Raw genomic sequence first — 19842 nt, forward strand, 5'->3', positions numbered from 1 at the left:
CAATCAGGATGTAGGGAAACCTGTTGAATATCCTTTGGGAATAGTAAGGTGGGTGACCTGTAATGTGTTTCAGGTGAATTGATTTTCCTTTAAAGATAACTCATCTCTGTGTCTTCCTTTTCGATTGTACAAAATCAAATACAAAAAGTAAATAAATACTGTGGTCATTGGACCTACGAGTATACCAAGGCTCAGAGGGAGAGAAAGGTGTTGAAGGTTCTAAGTGGGGTACAGGCTGACCCACGAAGGTCACCTGCAATTCTCTTCTTCTGAGCTCGGCTCCAGCCTTTGGGGTTCAGCCCACTGTTAGGGTAGAAGCTGCATTTTGATCAGGACTTTCCAAAAGATAACACTGGGAATTTCAGTCAGCTCACTGTAGAGGTGGTAAGAGTAAAATTCTGCTGGCATAACTCCTAATTGCATTCACTGACCTCAGGATGGTTGTACTGGATTTTTGTGGGTCTATGCAGGATGTTGGAGATGGTTCCCGAAGTGCTGGAGTCTTCAAATAACACCTCTGGTAAAGAGTTTTCAAGAACTCAAGGCTATATACAAAACTTAGTGAGAGAAAGGGACTTCCATTGATTTCACTAGGCTTTGAATCTGGCCCTCAATATTTTATTAACAGGATTTGCCTTGTAGAGTGGGGTATTTGCTGCATGGTTGGTGGAGTTTTAAGGCTTCAGAGACCATCATCTGTGCCAGAAACTGCCTATAAGTGTGAGTGCTCTCAAAGGTCAGGGTGGGAGAGCACTGAGGATCTAGTACTCCAGGCTGGGCTCACATCCAGCAAATGCATTTTAGGCTTTAAGCTTCAGCAGGGTATATTTAAGGATATTTTCAGTATTGCTTTTATGAGGAGGAGAGTGAGAATTTTTATTGACTCTTTTCCGACTGTTGATACATAAATATCTGCTGGAGGAAACAACAGTAACCACAGGCAAATTCTGAGGGACAAAAAAGATGCTTTACACAAGCTGAGCATGTGAAGTAAAGAGAGTCTCACAGCAACATCTGCCACTCTGGGTTTTCTTTTTCCCTCTCCATCCATAGATACCTACATCCACAGATACATCTATGTTATCTATACCAAACAGCCCTAAGCTTGTGGCCACTATTCAATTTACATAACAATTAGGAGACCACCCAGAAGCCAACAGGGAAGCAGGGAAGAACAGATCACGTTTGGAAGCAGATGCTCCTGAAGAGCTAGTCATGTCTCCAGTAAGCTGCTAATTGTCCAGGTCATTAATGCCATATACATGATTACCTGTGCAGCCACCCTTGAGACCAACAGTACACCACCACCCCCTCCAGCCCTGTCATCAACAGCCTGGGAACAAAACCATCAGCCATTCTTTGCCTAGAAACTAAATTTCCAGGTCTCCCAGGGACTGCTCTAAATTTTGTAAAGAAAAATCCCCCAAGAAGGAAAAGTTAACTAAACAGTGTATGAAAGATACTAAATGTTTAAAAATGTGCTGGCAGCAGTTATATAAGCTTTTTTTCTGTTCCAAAGTACATATCAGAAGGATATAACTAGGACAGTAGAAATGTAAAATAAATATAAATCGCCAGCTTGGAAGAAAAAACGATGTTCATCCCATAGTCTTAAAACCATTCATGTGCAGTGATTTTTTTTACAGTTTTCTAATTTTGTATTATGTTTTGTAAATTATTTATAAAGTGTTGTAATGCTTCTTATATTAATTTTTTTATAAACAAATTTTTGCTATGAGGCATAAATGGTGCCTGAACAGATTCTTAGGAAGATAAATTATGTGTCAGTCATACATCTTTGGGGGGCCATAAATATTTTCCTTTATTTTGTTACTGGCAACATTTCTGATTTCCATTTGTAAACAATTTTCATGTATTGATTACATTTGAATACCTTTTAATTTAGCATGTGACTAAAAGATAGATTGCTACCAGCAAATGAAACAAAAGTCTCTTCAGTCATATGTGAAGGTTTAATGGTTTTCCAATTTATTGATCATTGACTTTCTTTAAATATATATATATAAAATATTATTATTTGAATAATGAACCAAAGGTTCACTTACTGTTTTGATTTTGTCTTTTTATGTTTTTCACTAAAAAGCTATTTTGGACAGTTGAAGAAATCAAATGCATTCAAATGGTTCCAGTTTCTTTACGTTAATACTGCAAAAAAAGAAAAAAAAAAAAAAAAAGAAAAAAAAAAAGAAAAAAGAGAGAACAAGAAAGCAAAAAGGAGCTAGGAAGGAACAAGTAGAGGCGTATCAAAGAACTCAAGCTATAACCAAAAAGAAATATGTAAAATGCCTTTGCTCGTCTTCTCAATGCTGGACCAAAGCTCAATGTATGTAGGTATATGCACATTGTATAGATATGGCTAAATGTTGCTGACAATCTCGCAATACTAAACTGTTACTGTTAAAAAAAAAAAAAAAAAAGAAATACAAAAATAAAACTGTTCATCAGTGTTTTACCTCAGCACTCTACTTGTACCCAGTTATTGACCAACATTCAAATAAGAAGATAAGAGAGGAAATTGATTTCCATGTCAATGTTTGACTGTAAAATCTGTTTGGAAAACATTTTGTAATGAGCTTTTTGTCATGTGGTTTGCTTGTTTCCAACTTGAGATTATGTGGGGCACATTTGTTTATTTATTGTTAAAAAGTGATATTATTATTATTAATTATTATTATTACTATTATTCTTCTTATTATTTTTGTCCTATGTGCTATAATCTACAGAATGGTCACCAGGGTCACTTATGAAGCACTGCAAAGAGATCTGTTTTTCCATGCATGGAGCATGCAGCGGGAAAGATGGCAGTACAAAACGGACTGTATTGTCTTGTTAAAAAATAAGAATAATTACAAAAGGAGTTGATGTGGTGGACTTGTGACCAAGAAACCAAACTGGATATTTAAAAGCTCCTTACTACTCTGACTTTGAAACCAAAGCTGATTTATCTGCACAGGTTGCTTAACATGAAAAAAAAAAAAAAAAAAAAGAAAAAAAACTAAACAAAAAAAACCTGACAAAAACTGTACTTAATCTAGAGCAATATCTGTATGGTCAGTAAAGCTGCACTTTGTGTATTTCTTAACAGCTTCAGATCTGTCACTTTTAATTTGTACCATAAAAAATAAAGAATTGTTTGACATGAAAAATAAGCTCCTTTCATGTGTTTGTCTTAAATCTCATGCATTATTCACATGACCAGAGCTCATGTAATTTCACATCAGTTCAATACAAAAACAGTTAAATGCTTGAAAGAAAGGAAGGAAGAAAACCCATCCGCACTGTGGAGCATCTTTTTATCTGCAAAATTAAACGTTGTTTCTGTACCCAGAGTGGGCATGTACATTGGTGATGTCTTATTTTCTCTACAGATACGCAGAGTAGAGGATCTGCCTCAGGAATACCGTGGGATCACTCAGGTGAGTGTGTATTATCCCCCAGGCTGAGTGGAGCTAAGCCCAGGTGGACGTGCAGGCCAGAAACAGTGACTCTCCCGGTGCCTCCGCAGCTCCCTGAACAAAGCGCTGGTAAGTGATTGGGAGGGGAGTGCGGCAGCAAGATCGGGTCAGCCTTACCAATTACTTCTCTTGCATTTTTGAAGAGCCCATGAGGTTTGTTCATCATTTCTTTCTGTGATCATGATAGCAGGTAGTAGAAATGCCTGTTTTTCAGGACACTTGCATGGAGTCATATTGAGTTCTGTCTAAAGACATGATTCTGAAAAACCAATACATTTTGAGAAATTAATTTGGTGCATTATAAAGTTGTTTTGGAAAAAAAAAAAAACTCTGACAGTATTAGAACATTGTGTTTGGCACTTGGGAACAAAACTTTTGCAAAACCTTTTTCCTTTGATTTTGTAAAGTATTATTTTACATTTCCAATACCATATGTTAAATAATGACAAACTAAACCAAAGTATTTATTTGCACAAAAAGTACAGGGAATACCTGGGACATTTCTTTATCCTGAATTTTTCTAGATTGGAATTTCCCTTTTCCATGCATTTTTTACTGCATTTTTGGGGATACATAAGAGGAAAAAGGTAACTTCCTTGTAGACATGATGATCATCGTGAACAGGGCAAAGATGATAGAGGTATAGCCTTTTGTTAGATCAGCTAGTATATGTGGGAAAAGTAGGTAAGTGCCCAAATCCTCCTTCAGTCTGAAACAAAAGCATCTGAATCCAAAGGTATACAGAAGCTGAGAACAAAGAGAAAGAAGACACTGGGGTGCCATAATGATTTGAAGTTGTATCTTAGTACTACCTACACCACTGTTTCTTTATATCTTGGCCCAAACCACCATGTGCCTGCTTCATTTCAAAAGTCATGGCTGCAGGTTTCCACACACCGCCTACACACAGGGAGTACCGACACCATTAATACCCAATTGGGATGCCTTGGGACTGAGTAGTCTTTACATCTACCCACCTGTATAGTTACCATGGTATGGGTAAGGACAGCCTAGCATACTACAGACCTCTGGGGGTATCAAAATTGCACCTCTAGGCATTGTGTCTCCACACCATGGTCTAACAGCCATGCTTCAAACCCACATAATTCATCTGCTTATAAGATATGAGGATGTGGAGAATGACCCGTTGTCATTTCATATCAGCTACTAAAATCTGAACATAAATATTTTTCATTCACCACTGATAAAGCAACAAGCAAACATTGGTTAGAGGCTTTTTCCTCTACCCTATTTAAAAATGCAAATCTTTCTCTTCGGATCATACTATAGGTATTGTAGCTGCCTCATAGGCACATGACCCTACCTAGCCATTATTTAAATAACCTGGATCCATTTTGTCTCAAGAAACGGTGACTTTGCAAACTGAATCAATTATGTCCCCATTAATCACTGAAAGCTCAAAACAGATCCTACCTTCAAGCCACTGACAGCTGACTATAAGACTCTGCAGCCCTTACTGACTGGTTAAAAATCAGATTTCTAGAGCTTGGCTATACAGTACTTCAGGGCTCCTTAAGTACAACATTAAGGGCAAAGATCCTTAGAAGCACAATTCTTACCATGGCAAAAAAAAAAAGAACATATTTGCAATGTTCTTGATAAATTGTAAGTTCCCTGCCCTTCCCTCAAGGCAGGTGTGACAGGAGGAAAGCTGGCACTAAGATGAGAGAACTACGCAGAAGTTGTAGAAGACACGTTTTTGTATGGCCTCTCCCTTTGTCCAGCTGCTTTACGACTGGTCAGTCTAAGTCTCTGGGAGAAAAACTCAAGAGTATTAGCAGAGCTTTGGCAAGCAAAGATTCTCTTCTACTGACTTACACTTCAATTAAACAAGCACTCGGGAAGCAAAACAGACTTATCAAGAGGGAAGGTTCTCTTGGGTTGGGTTCTTTTTAATCTGAGAATCGAGATTTAATATGAATCACTCCCATATGAGATCATGACATTCTTGAAAATAATTGAGAATTAAAGAGTTGAAAAGGTTTTTTTTTCCTTCTCTCACCCTCTGCTCTACAGACTTGGAGGTTTGGGGTTTTCCTCATTCACAATCCCTTACTGTTGCATTTTGCCACATCATGGACAACAGTGATCAGGACTGAGTGGAGAGTCACCAGGCAGCTCACCAGCAGTAACTGTGGTTTTTAAACCAGACCCAAAATTCCCTGATTTCTTCTAAAATACCAGCAGCAGCCTTGCCTAATCCACCAAAGCAGCTACAGGAAGGGCATCTAGCTGCTCATTTAGTAATGAATCTTTCATTTTATTGTGTTCATAAGGACACCGAGCTGCATGACCACCAGCCTCATGTCAAAACACTTCTCGGCCCAAGAGCTATATGTGTGATAATGTGTACACTTGTGTAGATAGGTCTAGGTTCAGGCCACAAACACAGAAGTCCAAGTGGCAGCAAAAAAAGGCTTTGGCAGTACTAAAATTGTGCTAGGGACGACACGAGTGGGCCAGTCCTAAAAGAACATGAGATTCTATTGTTGTGGAGCAGCAGCTTAAAATTGTGGCAGGGCCCCCACCAGCACAGCATCAACAAGCTTGTCAGGTCTGGGCTCACTTCCTTCTTTTCATATGCTATGTACTGCTGGTGTTCAGCTAATAAGCTCCTTCACCTAACAAAAATCCATGTCCCATCCACTCTATCCATCAGTACCATTTACAGGAGGATCTCCCACCTCATATGTTCTCTATCAGTGATGGTCCCAGAATAGTCCCTCAAATGGTCCCAGGATGCTGAAGGTCTTAGAAGACAGTGAGTAAGATGGTGACACTGCGTATAGATTATTGTTTGGCAATTTGCAATCCATTCTGGGGCAGACAGGTTGCCCCAGCAGCCGTGGACTCCCTGGTTGCAGCGTGTAACCTCTGCACACCCACACTTTGTTTTTAAATTCACTGAAGAGCTTGCACTGACATTCAGTCATCCCTGCCAGGTTTTAATGCTACTAATTTTAAACATGTCATGTTCTCATGAGCTGTTGATATCTTTTCTCTAAAACGTATAAACTTGTTTGTTAACTATCAACTGAAATGAAGAGAAGGCAAAGGTACGAAGATAATTTCTTTTTGCAAAGAATGCATTCTGGTGGTTTTTACCATCTTGTCTCTGTCCTTTTGACGTTCTCAGTTCAGTTATGTGTTCTTAAACAGAGGACCATGAAACTATCCCCAGAATTACATCTTAACTCATCCAGATTAAGCTACCTGAAGAGAAGCAGTTGGTTCTTGAATAGCAACAGGTATTTTCAGTTACTAGTTGTGGAAACTAAAGGGATTGATCTTGCAAGTCCGCAATGTAGATAACTTTATTTGCCCAACTAGTGGCGTCGATGTTTTGATGCTACCTTCATAGATTTATTTAGTGACATGTATAAGTAAGTCTTCACAGGATTGGACCTACCCTAGGTATTTGTGAACTGATAGTTTTATTTATCACTTTTTTTCTAACTTGTAGAGGAATGAAGCTGGGTTAATTATCATTGATAATATACAGCTGTGGGCTGGCTTCAGTGGCGGTGGGTTGGCTGATGTAGATAAGGTGCAGCTGTGGCTGGTTCTGTTAAGGTGTTGGGCAGCCAAGGCAGAGGGAGCAGCCGAGGAAGAGGGAGGAGAAAGAAGCAAAGGGAGATGGGAGAGCAGCACCCTGGTTGAGAAGAAACAAGGAGAGAAAGCAGCAGAGGTGAGAAGCAAGAGGACTGGCTTGAAGAGTATGAAGAAGTAGCACAAACACCTTTGAGACCTTGTGGGATATTGGTGGCAGTGCCAGGGCAAACCATGCTAACTACTTGTTGAAGTTAACTTGGTATGTGATGGTGGAAGACCTTGTTGCAGCTGGCTAGTTTTGAGAGTGCTGTGACACTAACTTGCCCATCAGTAAATCTTGATTTGTCTTTTTGAAATACAAACAACTCGAAGGGGACTTTATCTCAAGAAGAAAGGTATGTGCATGTCCCTTCTAAAGTCAATGCAGCTATTGTTTCTGACTTGGCAGACAGCTGGCAGAGAAACACTGGCTGCTGAAGATAATCTTGGGGGGGAACATTGGGGAAATGGGATAAATGCAAGAGCATAAGCCATTAAATATTTTTTAAATACTCTATTTTTCCACTGCATTTGAGATTCTTCCTTCTGAAGTTGCCCTGACAAATCCACATACTGACAACTAATAAGGAGAAGTTAAATCAGCGCCACTTTGTGCCTCCAGTATACTTAATCCCAAGCATGTGCACTAGCAATGTGAGTCTAAGATTTATCAGCTAGTCTGGGGATCAGAACTCACCAGGTGGCCTATACATCCAGAGTGAGGAACACAAAGAACAGAGACCAAAAATCCACACTGGCATATGCACTTTACAGGTCATGATACCTTCAAAGTAATTACTCAACAGGTAATATGTAAAACCACACCCGAGAAAGGAAAAGACAAAACTCAGTCATTTGGGGTTTTTTTAAAAAAAAAAAAAAGTGAAAGGCACAACTGATAGAGTATGTCTCTTCCCAAGATGTGTTAGAACAGCCGTACATGGTAATAAAAGCCTATCAATCACTTGGTATCAGCTGAGCATACACTCACTGTACATCAAGATTTGAGGAGTCAGTATTATTTATAACGTACTTTCTTCTGCTGTGGTTTAAAGGTGCGATATCAAAAGCAGGTCCTGTGGCACCAGACATCAGCTGAAGATGAGAATATGACAACTTACATTTATGTCTGGAAATGGCTTGAATTTCACGCTAAAATTGAAACCTGACTGTTCTAAAATAATTAAAGTTTTTCAAAAGATAAATGTTGATTCTAAGATTGTTTTACTGGAGTGATAGAAGTAATTTTCCTAAAACTAATTTCATTCCTCTTTGATATGTAATCATTCATGGGTTTAGAGGGCAGGAAGGTAATGTCCATTTTCAAAGAATCACATGTCATAGTTATTTATTTTTCAATTATGTACAGCTTGATTTTTTTCTATTTTAATTATATGTAGTTCTGTAACACGTACAAGAGAATGTGCTTATATGCAAAGCCAGTATCTCCAACCTAGTCCAATCATGTCTCAGGTAAGCAATCAGTTCTGCGTGTATTTACATTTTTATGTAGCCATGTTAGCTTGGTATCATAAAGAAACAACCCATTGCATGCTTGCTTTCTTTATCTACTTAGATTTCACACAATTTTAACCTCCACGCTTTAAAACGTTGGTCAGTTTCAAACTAACCTGACAGAAGGAAAGAAACCTCACAGGTAACTACAGTTTTAATGAAAATAGCCCAGGGAAGAAAGAGGCGGATTAGAGTCACAGGTGAGAAAAAGGCTGCTGCAAACTCAACCCTTAACACCAACACAGGCCAAGAAGAAAGAAAGTCCTTCTAAATCCCAGCTGTAGGAAAAAATATCACACTGAGCTCACAAGCCACCAGGAAGAGGTGCTTCCTACGAAACCAGATTTCATTAGTCTTGGTGCTCACGGTTCTTATTCCTCATGTGATTTACAAGCCCAGCCACTGACACCTCAGAACAGGCATACCAGCAAGGACCAGTGGGCTGTCCGATCTCACATCCTTCCTTTTGGAAAGCCCACTGCTAATTTCTTCAGAGAAGTCAATCTTGCATTTAAATTACAATAAATGGGCACCATTCTTTTTCCAGCACAACAGATAGGCAGGCCTTGACTTCCTTTAAAACTGTTCCTTACTGCGTAGCGGTACTGTCTTTAAAAGAAACCAGTCTGTCGCTTCCATTTCCAACACAGCAGTTACGTTGTAATTTAGGATGGAAAAAGTCTCTAGGTGAAAAAAGCATTCCACTCCTATTGCACTAGGAAGGTGATTAAAAGGAAGGAGGAGAGGAAAATAGCCTCCCAGTAGAAACTGTTTATGAGGTATTGTATTAGAAAGTCTATTTTTTTGGCTCAGGGTTTAAATCAGAAAAATAGGCTACTTGTGAACACTGGAGAGAAATAAACACAACTTTTCATGCATTAATTTAACAAAATCTGCAGTGGGATTGAGACCATTCTTGTTCACTACTGTCAGTAAAATTTTGCACACTGGCAGCAGCCTATTTAAACTGGGGGAAGATGTTAAACTGGGTACAAGATTATGGCTTTAACTTAAGTAGCTTTGTTGCTTAGCTGCTTGGGTGTCGGTTCCAGAACTGGATATGATTGGGGAACTTCAGTGCTTTCCTCTTCTTCTAATGCTCATCTGCTTTCAAAGAAGCTCTGAAGCTCACTGCCTTCAGCACCTGTGCAGTAAAATGGGTTAGAGGAGGCCAGCTAAGTCTAGATGCAGTTCAGTTTATCGGAATAATGGTTGGTCATGCTTGGCAGTGGGACTTAGTCCTCTCTTTCAAACCCACCCATTCAAAGAGGACAACATGTGTCCCGCTATGGAGCGCTGTGCAAGCCAAACGTACTGCAAGGCTAAATGAAGCCCACACCAACCCTACGGGCAGCTCTCCGCACTGGGGGTCTTCACGAGCTGTCAGGTAATCAAACCTGTGGCTGGAAGAGGAGCCCCGGCAACACAGGCATCTGGAGCACATGGTACCTAGCTCTTGAAGCACAAGGATACTTCAATATGCCACTACGGGAGGTATGAATAAGGAAGCAAACCCATTCCTCAGCCACAGACACTGAGGAGCTGGAAAACACTCCAGAGCGGATCTTCCAATCTCCAAAATGGAAAATCTGATGAAATAGCGGGTTTAGCTAAGGAATACAGCTAATTAGAGTAAAATACGGCCCTGGAGAACTTTTCTTTCATGAGCTGATAAGGTAATTTTAATATTGTCCAGATAATCAGCATGGTGTTTTTTTCCCCTTTGCTTGGTCAGTCCTACTGCTTTTCCTTCAGTTTTTTCAGTGTTTCAGCCTTTGCTTTCCTTTGGCGTTTACAGCACAACCTGGACAGAGCCAAAGACCGTGAATATTGCTGGCAGATGCAATTTACAGCCTTCCCTGATGCTCTGATATCCAGATCGACTAGGCAACAAGTTTCAGAAGATGATGATCCATGATTTTCTCTTGGTGTAGGCAAATGTGCTGTGCAAATATCTGCAAGAGTAGAGTTGGCTGCTATGCCCTTTTCTCATCCGTATCCCCAGCTGTCAAAGATGACTGCCTCTTCAGATCTTCCGGCAGACACTCTCTGTTCTCATTCACTAACTCATTGCAGCTGGGACAACCTCAACGCTTAGTATTCAAATCTTTAAAACTAACCCGCTTCTCTATGATTGAAACAGATTGAAGAGCAATCACACAAGCAGCTTCAATGGCAAACGTGCAAAAAGAAAGGAATGAGGAAAAGGCTGAGCACAGAAATGTCATCCATGAGCACGGCTGGATCCAAAACCCCACCCCATCCAAACCCCACAAAAAACAATTAACTATTCACTGCCTCAGAGTTTCAGGATGTCCTTCAGGGAGATTCACACCATCTATGATTATGCTTTTAATTTTCTGCTCTCTTATATCCTCTCAGTTATATTTAACCTTCCCCCCCCCCCCTGCCTTTGGCAACATGAACAACATGCCATGTATGTTCTGAAGAAGGAAAATTATGTATTTTAGGACTGGCTTGCCAGAAATACCTATCTTTTTGTTAATGAACATCAGAGATTTTCCTCTAAATGAGGAATTCTGTGAGAAAAAAAGAACTGAAATGTGCTGCTGTTTTTCATATCAATTTTGAAGCAGTTTGCCCTTGTTCTTTATTAATTTTTTACCATTGTGACATGACCAAATCCCTTCTTTGCCTCTCAGTCTCATAAATTCTAGTTTAAGCTGCTATTCTGGTGAAGACAAAAAATTAAAATTCATTATTTTTATTTTGTAAGGTAAGGTGGCCCTAGACATAAGCATGTCTGAGTAGAAAGCCAGCCACTGACCACCTAGTACACTCCCTGCTACCACGGGGAGAGGAGGTTTATTGCATATGTGAAGTTATCAGACTGGTAGAAAAATCAAAACCTATCTTTCTCGTTGATGCAGTATAACATGTACAACAAGAGAGGAAGGGGGGGGGGGGGGGGGGGGGCGGAGGAGAGGATGGAAATCAAGCTCTATACCCTTGCACAGACCTTGTCCTTCCACTTAGCCACAGAGTGCGAGCTACTACCAATGTAGCAAGTTTTCCTGTTACAGGTACCGCTCTGCTTTGAGCCTGATTTGTCATCAACAATTCACCTCACATAGGACACCAAATGGTGTCCCTCATGTGAAAACAACTTGTAAACTAATAAATAAGAGGAAGAGATATTTAATAATTGATAATGAAATGGAGTAAAACCAGTGACCTTGGCAGGAAACATTCTGCGTCTTATTAGCAATTGCGAGAGCCAGCCAGCCATCCTCCTTAAATCCATTTCCTGAATGTGTTGCATCTCTTGAATTTATACTGCTATGGCATCAAACCATGAACATCACATTTCTGATGTTCACTGTCTTGCAGTCTGAACCCAGCAGACTTTACTCCTCTTAGCAACAATGGCCTCTTTGTCTTTTTTTCCTATGTACGGATATATAGACTTTTCTAAGTCTTCCACAAAAGTCTAGCGGTAGAAATATTTGTGGGTTCAATAATTTTATTGATCTTGGTAGCCTCAGGTTGCATAGTGCCTGAGCACAACTGGAGTTTATGGACTACTGGCATGAGGTATATATTTTAGAGTTTTCCTTAGAAGCTAGAGGAAAAATGAGGGCTGTATTATTCCTTCTACAGGTTTTATGGTAGAAAAAAGTGCATTGTAGACAATGATTACTCAGTATGTTGTGCAAAAATCATTGCCAGGGACCAAAAAAAATCACCTCCTATACAGTGTTGTTGACAGTACAACAAACATTCTACACCAGGCTTTTTATAAGTAATATTAATCTTTTCTGCTGGAGTTGGCCACTGTTAACGCACTGTCATGGTAAGGCTGTATGTTTAAGGCATTCAGAAGTCCTCCCATTTTAAATAAACTGTTTTTCAAGTAATTCCAACCAAACCAATTGCAACTACATTTCCTTTCTACATCTTCCAGAGACTTAACAGGAGCATTCAGCCTTTTAGAAGAGATGCAAGATTAACCACAATTACCATGTATGTATATGTGTACATATATTCACACAAATGCAAATGAACGTGTTTATGTGAATATATGTATTTGTGTGTTTTTATTTTTCAATATACACACACAAACATGCCATAGATGCAGATATAGATGCAGAAAACTTCTCAGTTGTGGCTGTTGTAGCCACATTTGAATCCATTGCTGAATGAATGGTTGACCCACTTAGTCTTTCTCTAAAGAAATGCCTTGCTATGTTATTTTTGGCTTTAGATGCATTTTAAGGCACTTGCCCCTAAATTAGAACTGGAGAGGTTCCAGGCTTCAGAAAAAGGGTGGCATTCACTGGTCTCCAAAACAAGAGCAGCCTGTTCCCTGAAATGAACCTTACTAACAATTTTTCTTAATGTGTTTGTGTATTATAAGGGCTCAGAAGCAGCAGGGAAACAAGTCAAGTATTTTTGATGATTTCATTCCAAACACCACACAACTAATTATTTTGGAAGTTACTTTTTTTTCTTTTCATCTTTTCATTCCACACAAATATGGATTGATTTTTTTCTTCTGCCATTGCCTGCAGCAAAGTGAAATGCACACATGAAATAACCATATAAAAGTCTAACAACTTTTTTCAAAGCGTTTTCTTAGACATCCTCCTGGAAGAAAATTCACAGCAGTTTGTTTTTGGGGGTGTGAGTAATGTTGCAAGAGGAGGGGGGGGAATAAGATATTTATACACCTGCCTAGATTTGGAACAGTTTTAAAATGATAAAACTTCTTATGAGCACCTGCAAAGGAAAGGAGTGAGCAGGAGAGTATTTGAATTCTGTGAGATCAGACTATTAAGTGATGTCAATGGTAGTAAACAATAAATGAGGCTTGAATGAATACTGGGGAAAAAAAATTCTCTGCATGTGTGCTGAAGCTCATTAGTGAATTTTGATTAGTGACATTTCTGTGTTTGCTTTCTGAAGACATTTGCAGGGTTGAGCTGCAGTGCCATCTCAAAGAGCCACTTACACCAAGTTTCAAGTGGCAGATGCAGTATCTTCACTATCTCCTTTGAGGGACGTTACAAAAAGAACAAATAAGATATAATTAGCAGAAGCATCTCTCTGGGGTGTAAAAGAAGCCAGCTGCGTACTCAGACCCCAGATTCTGGAAGGGTCTGGTTTCCTCTCAGGTGTGGTGGAAGAGTCCAGTTCAATGGTCAACAGAAAGTTATGTCGTGAAATGGGTGAAATTCAAACGTGAATTATCCTGTCAAGATAGCCTGTTACTCCTGGAAATTACTTGAAGAAATCTGCACTGGTGTTGAACGATACAAGCTGTTGGTTATTTTCCCCTACCCAATACAATCTAAAGTAATGGAACTATTTACATGAAAGTACATAAATTACTTTATTTAGCTCTAGGAACACCGACATTTTCCATCCCACCAATCACCTGGAAGGTTGTACAGATGTACCCACCACCTCTGAAGCGTTAAAACTCTTTGTGTTTGCATTTTGGCAGGGCATTCCTGGAGAAGAACCTTAAGGACTCTGCTCCCCCCTTTGCTTCCCAGAAGGGCAGATTGCCCCGTCACCTTTCCCCGAGAGCTACTGTAAAGACAGTAGCTTCCCCGCCACCTCTCAGCACAGGTGAGCCCGGGGTACCCCGCTGCAGCACCCACACAGCCACCACCACCCAGAGCCCGGTGACCGCAGCCCCCTCAGGTCAATTCGAGGCATTTACAGTTCCCCCTCCCCAGCTTCCCAAGGGCAGAAGTCACTATAATCTGGGGCCAGCCCGCTCCCCGTGGTACCACAAACACAGCATTCAGATGAACACGAAGTGAGCTGGAACGGGTCTTCGGGGGCTGAGCATCTGACAAACTAAAGCATGCATCTGCTGATTGTCTCTGTCAGCTCTTAGCAGACAATGTTTTAACATTTACAGGTAACTGAACGCTGCCATTTCCAATACATTTACAGTAAGAATCTTTCTCATCATTAATTCTACAGACTTCTACAGATGTTAAAATGGTGTTGACATTTAAAGCATGCCAACTCTAATACCTACAACCAACACAGATGTCTCCATATTTGAAAATAAAGGTTCACACTGCTGACAATTATTCTGGTTTCTGGCAATTAGCATTAGCCTTGGTATGTTACATGTACGTATGTATTAGCAAATACATGGAAAACTGAAGAGGCAATTTTAAAGGCATTCATTCCCCTGTGATTCCTGAGTAGCAAAAGAGAGTTTCGAAAGCCAGTAGCTGTCTCAGGAGACAGAGGTAGAACAAGGATGGAGCATCTTGGAGAAGACCTATAGGGCTCGCAAGACAGCAGGTGGGCCCTGGGAATCACTGGCCTTTCTCCCATCGAAGGGGGGAAATTCTGGCTGCATTTTCAGGCTTTATCAGTTTGATTTAGGGTTTATTTTCTCAAGGATGTGAACTTGCACAAAAATTGGTACTGTCAAGACCCTAAGGACACGAACAGATTTACTGTCCCTGCCCAGTCCCCCCAGGGCTCCCCTCTCCCCTGCCTACACCCCATCTCAGCTCAGCCTGGGGCCGTCAGTCCCTGCCACAGGAGTGCCGACCTCCAGGTCCCCCCAGCCCTGCCCTGGCACTTCACCCCACGCAGCCAGCCTTACTTGCTGGCTAACATCCCGGTGTACCCTTGAATCTGCCTTATTGCCACAAACTTGCCTGGACCAAGGCCAGCTTCCCACACTCCCTAAGCCTGCCCTGTTCACCTTTCTTGGGGGCAATGGGACCATTTCCTGGCCAGCAAGTCCTGCTGACTGGATTAACCCTTTCCTAGTCCCTTAAGGAGCTGCTGTTCTGGCTGCCCTCCGACACTTGGTATGCAATGTTAGCTTTGCCTTGGGAGAAGGGCTCCTTTGGCAAGGAGCAGTCTGCAAATGTTTTGCCTGGATCATCTTGGAGACTGGAGTCACCTGAATGCTCAGAGGTACTTGTTCTACAGTTAGACCAAGAAACCTTTGCTTCCCTGGGCTCATCTTGACTGTCCACTCAGAAATACACTTACTGTTAGACCCAGAGACAGGACTGAGCAAGAAGGTTTAATGCAGCACCGTATGCTGGAACAACAGTAACCCTGGAATTCATATTCCCAGTCTATCATAAATACGAAGTCAAACTCATTAGCACTGCCCTCTGTTTTAAGATCATGGGCAGACCCGCAGCAGAATGAGTTGCAGCAGCTTAAGATCTTGATTGCCCAATAGCTGATTCACGCCACTTTTTTTTTTTTTTTTACTTGCTTTCTCTTTTGCATTGCATCCCTCCTCCCCCACAAAAAAAAAAAAAAAAAAAAAAAAAAAAAGTGTTTCACCAGTCTAGTTTCACATGGCTCATGACTGTAGGTTTAAGTGTATGGTGAGGCAATGCAGCTGAGCACCTCTGAGAGCTTGAAGATTCCAAAAAGGGCTCACATCTGCCCCCACCTCTCCTGCCTCCAATACTTTTTCCTGGCTGTTCAGTCCTTTGCTCTCTCTTCTACCAGCTGTGATGCTCACCTAACTCCAGGCTATACTTGCCCAGCTCATTAATCCAGGAGAAAACACAGTGGGTCAAGGGCTACCTCAGTTAGTTTTCCACTGAATTAGTAAATTGAATTGGGCTTACTATGGTATCAGAGAAGCACCACAGCCAAGACAAAGGACAGGAGGAATGGGACCACTCTTTTTTGTAGTAGCAAACTGCTAGATAAGCTTCTGCACATTGTCTAACCACACATTAAGGTGACAGACCTACTACTTATATGATTAAGGTGTAAATTCATATTATATGCTCATCAAGAGCTCCCAATATAGGAGCAGGAAAATAGGCAGCTTGGGGCAATCAACCATTAAAATGCCCCTATTATCTTCACCACATTTTGGTGTACTCTGACCTTCTGATCATGCTAGGATGAAGTTAGTGTGTTTGATGCCACGTGTGCTACCAATTAAACACCAGCCCCAAGTCAGCAGTGCTGATGACTTACAAGGATTTGGTACCTGCGTTCCTGAGCCCACAGCTGTGGCATATTGAGTCATCAGTAACATAGTTCTTGCTCTGCAGAAAGAGGTCCTCAAAACAAGGGGATGAGAATAGACTGGGTAAATAAAGAAATTAAATGTGAAGTAGAAACAGAACAGCTGGGGCGGGCGGGGAGGGAAGGAAGGGAGAGTAAATGTTTACAGCTATTTGGCACCAGTTTTTGAAACTCTTTGTTTTGTTTACACTATGAGGACTTAACTTATAGGTTAGTAATGTCAATTAGCAACCAGAGTTACTAGTACCTTAGATTACTAACATCTGTATGACTTAGGATAAATTGTAAAGTAATTGTAAACATTTGCCAGACTACACCTCTAACTAATTGGTCATGATCACTTCACCTTTCCACATATATTTGCTTTTTGTTCATTAAGTCATCAATTGCTCCATTGAGACTTCTTCTTTCTAGGTATGAGGCTCTACCACGCTCATTCAGCAATGCTAGAACACCACAGCATAATTCAGACAGCCTCTTCACTGCAAGCAGCTAGTCCTGACTCGAAGTGAGTAAACAGATACTCTGATTAAATAACTCACCTTTGGTGTGATACAGAGCAGGAAAAGAAAGTTAAAAGGGTACATACAAAAAAAGTGTGCCTTATCTTTTTGATTTTTTCTTTTCCCTGACTGCATGCTGTATGGGATATGCTACATGGTATATCTTATGCTTTGCTCATAAGTGTATGCACTCATGCACGTAAGTGTATGTAGGGGTGATTTATAATAATTTAGTAATATATTTTATCAAAGAGAGCATCTGAAATTAAGCTCTGAAGTCAAAATGCAAACATCTAACTGTGACTTTTATCTGAAAGTGTAAAACACTTGCTCATTCACTGTTCATTTCAAAAGGACCTGGTGGGGACTCAAAGCTCTTCTAAAATGAGTTGAAAGTAGGGGTACTGAATGTGATTTAATTTTTCAACAACATCTTGCTCCCCTTATTGTAAAGATCGGTGCTGGCTGAACATTCTAGGTGCTGTGTGCAACACCTTGAATAAACATGTACCTGCTTGAAGTGATGAAAAATTTGACTACTGACTCTGGGGTGTCAGAATTTTGTCCAAAATGTGTATACTTTGTACAGCTACATTTCTACTTTTATATTTGAAAAATGCATAAGAAATCTTCACATAATACCTCTTCCTGCCCACACCGCAAAGTGCAGCAGCAGGAGACTAAGAAATTTGCAGAGCTAGTGTTTCTGTCGAGCAAGAAATGTGTTTTTCCTGTTAAGCTTGACTTTAGAGTGAGAGAAAATTTTGTTATGACTTTCTAAGTTATCGATGGTATGGAGGACGTGGAATTATTATCAACGTACCCCTGAGAATCAGGAGACTTTGATTCTGAAGTCGGCTCTGCCTATAGCTGCAGTTTTGCTTCTCTGTCAGGGACACAGAGCCTTGTAGAGTTGCTTGTGAGAGTATGTGAAGGAGATTTCATCCACGCAGAAGCCTCATACACCATTAAGACCGTAGTGCAGCCCTAGTGTGGAAGCTGTGTCAGGGGCTCGTATACAACATGTTACTCTGTACAGACTCCAAGCAAGATTGCCACCCTTGTCAGACAGAGAAAGACAATAACTTGCACATGGCGGTACCACGTGGCTGCAGCCCTGACACAAGCCTCTAGGCAAATGGTAATACAAATAAATAATAGTGGACAGGTGGCTTCTGAAAAAGAAGGCTCACCCTTTAAGGGACAAGAAGCCTGTAGAAATCAGGAAGTCAAGTCCTGTAAAATATTTAAAATCCTATTAGTATTTTGATGGTTGGGGATGTGATTGGTTTTTGCTTTTATTTGTCCCCTTTCCATTAGCTTTTTAATCAAAATGAAATCTAATCACAGTCAGTTACCAGAGTTCTGCTGACAGATGGTAACTTGTTAAGCCATGGTTGTGTGATTGTGTTTATCATTTGCCCATACCCTGCCAGAGCCAGTAGCCCTCATCTGGTCTCAAAAGCTTTATTAATGTAACTCAGTTTGGCTCAGAAATCACTCCAGCCACTTCTTTACTCCTACTGTGAGACATTATCTTATTTCAGGTTAAGTTAATAACTGACCAACTAAATACAAGACACTCCTTAAGTCACTTAAGTTTTGTGTTGAAGGCTGGAAGAAAAATTAGTTTAGAAGTTGTTTTGTTGCACTGACACCAAGTAAATCATTATACTCTTCTGTGAATATAGAGTTTAAGTACACTTGAAGAAATGTCAAGTTACAGTGGTTCAAAATCATATTGTCCTTCAATCAAGCCACAGCAACAAGCTGAGTGTATGCTCCTGTAAAGTAAAACACAAGAGCTTAAATCTCCCTTTGCTAGTTAATCTCTAGATTATCCTGTTACATTAAAATGTAAACCACTGTGTGTTACCTTCAAGTCAGACTGCTCAAGACGGTGTCTGTGGTCAGTTGGCACATCTCAGCTGATGGGGATAATCACTTAAACCACTCGCTATTTCAAAGTGGCTTCACATGCTAAGTGCATTAACCATTTCCATATTTTAACCACTTGAAGGTTGAAAGGCATTTCAATTTGAAATTTTCTCATACCTCTAATAAGCTTGATTCTTTTGCAGTCTGCTTAAAAGCAGTGGAATTCACCTTTTGGAACACATGCACAAATGGATGTGTCTTTGATGTGTTTAGAGCTACAAAAGTTTGATGTTTTCAATTAAAACAAGTGCTATTTACTTCTATACTTACAGGTAATAAAGCACTTTTGACTTTTACAAAGTGTGTTATTAAAGCACTTTGCTAACGTACAAAGGCACTTTCATAAAACAAGGAAGAAAAGAAGCAGTCCTCTTTCAAACTGTCTCTGGAAAATGAGATGAAAGTAGAAAAAAAAACTTGCGAGAAAAGAGTTCTTTAACAATAAGAGAGCTGTCTTCAACTGTACCCAGGTATGATTTCAGTCATCATCTTTATGCCTAGAAGCACTTTTATAAACATTTGTAACAATTTAAACATATTCTATCACTCAAAACTTTCCACACAAGGGCTCTTCACCTTAACCTTTTTGATGAGACCAGAAAACACTTATCTTGTGGTTTCCAAGGTATTCCTAAAATAGTACAATGGAAAAATAATATGGTATTGTTAGTGTTCTGGAGTAACTTTTACTGATTTATTACTTAATATAATTATTGAAACTGTATGTGGACCTCTTGCTTCTGTGTTTCTCAGTTTGTTTATTTTCAGCAATTATTTCCTGTATTAAG

The 19842-nt window shown here is 40.2% G+C and overlaps 1 protein-coding gene across 1 annotated transcript in view; it reads left to right on the forward strand.

Annotated features, from left to right (window-relative positions):
- Positions 1-1965, forward strand: part of POU6F2 (POU class 6 homeobox 2) — a 253430-nt gene extending 251465 nt beyond the window's left edge. Inside the window, exon 9 of the mRNA XM_013298398.3 lies at positions 1-1965. This exon is cut by the window's left edge and continues 1934 nt beyond it. The gene's annotated coding sequence lies outside the window, so the exon portion shown is untranslated.
- Positions 1966-19842: the final 17877 nt, after the last annotated feature.

This window comes from Falco peregrinus, chromosome 5, assembly GCF_023634155.1.
Source record: "Falco peregrinus isolate bFalPer1 chromosome 5, bFalPer1.pri, whole genome shotgun sequence".
NCBI classification, from domain to species: Eukaryota; Metazoa; Chordata; class Aves; order Falconiformes; family Falconidae; genus Falco; species Falco peregrinus.